This window comes from Chiloscyllium plagiosum, unplaced genomic scaffold, assembly GCF_004010195.1.
Source record: "Chiloscyllium plagiosum isolate BGI_BamShark_2017 unplaced genomic scaffold, ASM401019v2 scaf_4115, whole genome shotgun sequence".
In the NCBI taxonomy this organism is placed as follows: Eukaryota; Metazoa; Chordata; class Chondrichthyes; order Orectolobiformes; family Hemiscylliidae; genus Chiloscyllium; species Chiloscyllium plagiosum.
In genome coordinates this window covers 19313-22549 of record NW_025212399.1, presented here as the reverse complement: position 1 = coordinate 22549, position 3237 = coordinate 19313, and the positions used below count along the sequence as shown (strand labels likewise).

The following is a 3237-nucleotide window of genomic DNA, read 5'->3' as shown; positions in this document are numbered from 1 at the left end:
ATGTAAAAACATACACATAGAATACTCAATGCTAACTATGGGGAAAAGAAACTTGGGGGAAGATACTTTTTAAGGTGATGTCAAAGTTGAGTTAAACTCCACCCTATCACATGGTGTCAGAAAGCCTCTGGGTAAAGAAGGGATCATCTTGCATGCCATCCCAATGGAGTCACAGGTATTGGCTTTGTCTCCCTTTAGCCTTCAAGTAATTATGCCAAACCAGTCAATATAACTGATACTTCTTGATCTCATGCAATAAACTGCCTGTAGTTGTGTTAAACAAGTGCCTCTTCTGCTTTTAAGCCACCAATCATCTAACCTCTGCCATTGATAACTTGACTCAATACAGAATAGATTCAGCATCTTTACCTGCTATTCTTTGTGGAATTTCAGAAAATGATGAATGGAGCATATGAGCTGGTGATTAATACTCACTCTACTCATGAGGGGGCCTCAAGGGCCATTCTGATTTTTATTGATGATAATTAATATCATAGCATGAACACAGTTAGAAGGGGGAATTGGTAACAGCACTCCTCACAGTTACAATCAGCCAAAGGTTGGTAATAGTGAGTTCAAATGGCAGGTGGCATCTTTCATACGAAACACTAAACTTAGAATTAATCTGCTCTCAAGTCAATGTAAAAATCCCATGACTCTATTTGAGGCAAAGCAGGGTCATTTTGCTCATACCCTGGCCAATAACGATTCCTGAATATGCAACATTAAAACAGATTGTCTGGTCATTTTTCTCATTGCTATGTGAGTACAAGTTGGCTGACAGTTTTTGTGACAGTACAACAGTAATTCATTAGGTAAAAAAAGACATTGCAGAATCCTAAGCCCAGGAGAAAGGCTGACATGCATTCCTGGCTTCAAGTGATTGGAAATTCTTCTTCATATTGACTTTAAGGATTTTGTGTCAAAGGATTCCATTGTGAAAATACTCACAATAATTTTGTATCAGAAAAATGGTGAAATCATTGATGAAAATTTGATACTTGCAAAGAGACTTATAGAAAGCTAATTTGGAAATACAGCAAAAAATCTGGAACTGGACAGGACCTAGCCAAAACTGGAGAATTTCCTCTGCTGCAGCAAAGTAAATTGTTTATTCATTCACAGATTTTGAACTCCATTATTAGAATATTATACTTACTATTTAATCTTGGACTTATTTAGAAAGATCCATGTTTGTTTGGTCAGAGGAGTCCAAGCTGTAATATGTCAGTCAGAATAAAATTGGTAGCAGTAACACTGAATTTTTATTTTGTGGTTTTTAAAATTTACAATATTTTTCCGGGGATTTTTTTTAAACAGGTCAGTGAAAATCTGTAAAATGTAAAAAAACATATTTCCCTGCTGAGATTTTATTGTTTCCTTATGGTTAATGTTTGAAAGTTCAAGGATATTAATCCACTTTATGACATTACTAGATTCTAATCTATTTATATCTTCCATAATTAAAAGGCAATCACTGTAAATTTGAAACCTTAACTGGATATTGCAGGAAAGGCACTTCAGCTAAGTCACAGGTGATGACATTGCTCCAGGTTTTCAGTGACTTCAAGCTGGGCAGGTAAATGTTAATCAGAGCGAAGGAGGTTATTCCAGCCAAGCCATGAACACTTAACAAATCTCCAATGAGAAATCCAACTCTTTGGAAATTAGCTTGCCCTCAAACCTATCTCCTTCTTCGATGGATTCATTATTTCTGTGCTAATTTAGTTAAATACTGCTGTGGTTCTGTTCGCCGAGCTGGAAGTTTTTGTTGCAAACGTTTCGTCCCCTGGCTAGGCGACATCATCAGTGCTTGGGAGCCTCCTGCGAAGCGCTTCTTTGATGTTTCCTCCGGTGTTTATAGTGGTCTGTCCCTGCCGCTTCCGGTTGTCAGTTTCAGCTGTCCGCTGTAGTGGTTGGTATATTGGGTTATTGAGCAGAATGGATATAGTCACTCTGTATAAATATACTGTCTCACATTTAAACCTTAATCAATCTGTTCTCTCCACAGATCCTGTCTGACCTACCTTATACTTGAAACATGGACTCTCCAGTTCCTAGGATGCTGTCTGACCAGCTGTGCTTTTCCAACACCACACTTTGAGACTCTGACAATGGTTGTGTAAAATACGACTGAGAGAATTTCTGCTCATGTAAACAAAATGATGGATGCCTCAGCCTCGGCTTTCTAGATTTGGTTGGGTCTCCAAGCTGCAGTCCCATAGAGAACTAAAAGGGAAAGGTAGCTGGACGAGGAACAGATTAATGGCAAAGTGGAGCATGGACGTGGGGACTCCAGCCATAGTGTTTTTAGTTCTCAATTATTGCTGGACCCTCTGCAGAGAAAGTTATCAAATTAGTCCAGCAATTCAGGTGTTACATTTAAAGCAGAACTTATCCAGTATGAGAGCTTGATATTTGGTCAGGAGCAAGCTCTTAGATATCACTGCAGAGAGAAGAAAGTGTGGATGTGCAATAACCTTATAGCTTTTGGGTTGTTTACTGCAAACTGGACTATTTCATAAGAATTAATAACTAAAGATAGCCTGTATAATTGGGCTATGGAGACAAAGAAGTGTTCTTGAAACTACAATGAAATAAAAATAGCATTAAGACAGGTGCCTGTGCTAATGTGTTGAGGTAAAATCTACAAACAGATCTCCTCCAAAAGAAAGTTAAGAACAAAGACATGTATCCCATATCCCACTCTCCTATTCTGGATGGTGAGTAGAATTTTCTTGATATATTTATTTGAATATTCATTACTTTCTTAAAGTGATTTGAAGATTGTGTTTAGAATTTTCCTGTAATAAACATGTTTAATTACCATGTACTCTATGATAAATTATTTATTACTGTAAGGTAGTCAAGAAAGAATTCATGTCATAACTATTCATGCACATGAATTTTGGAGATGTTCATGGACACTAACATCTGGGGGCAGGAACCACTGAAAACCCCAGCAAAGATTGTTTGTACTGCAGCTGTACAAGAGAAGAAACCTTTCTCAAAGAAGGAGACAAGATGTTGGTTATTGGCTAAGGATGGACAGGGTAAGGTTGGTAATGCTGCAGTTTCATACTCATTCCTCAAGGGATCACAGATGGTAATGATATCATAGAGCTCTGAAGACAGGATTCGTTCTACTGATATTGGGTAACTTAGATAAGTTATTTCTGCTATTTCTGCTACTTACCACAAGATCCTTATATGAAATGGAAAACCTTTTGAGAGGAG

The 3237-nt window shown here is 37.7% G+C and overlaps 1 non-coding gene across 1 annotated transcript; it reads left to right on the top strand.

Moving 5' to 3' along the window:
- Positions 1 to 353: 353 nt before the first annotated feature.
- Positions 354 to 470, top strand: LOC122547383. Its single transcript, XR_006310988.1, has one exon. It is a non-coding gene; the product is annotated as a U8 small nucleolar RNA (small nucleolar RNA).
- Positions 471 to 3237: the final 2767 nt, after the last annotated feature.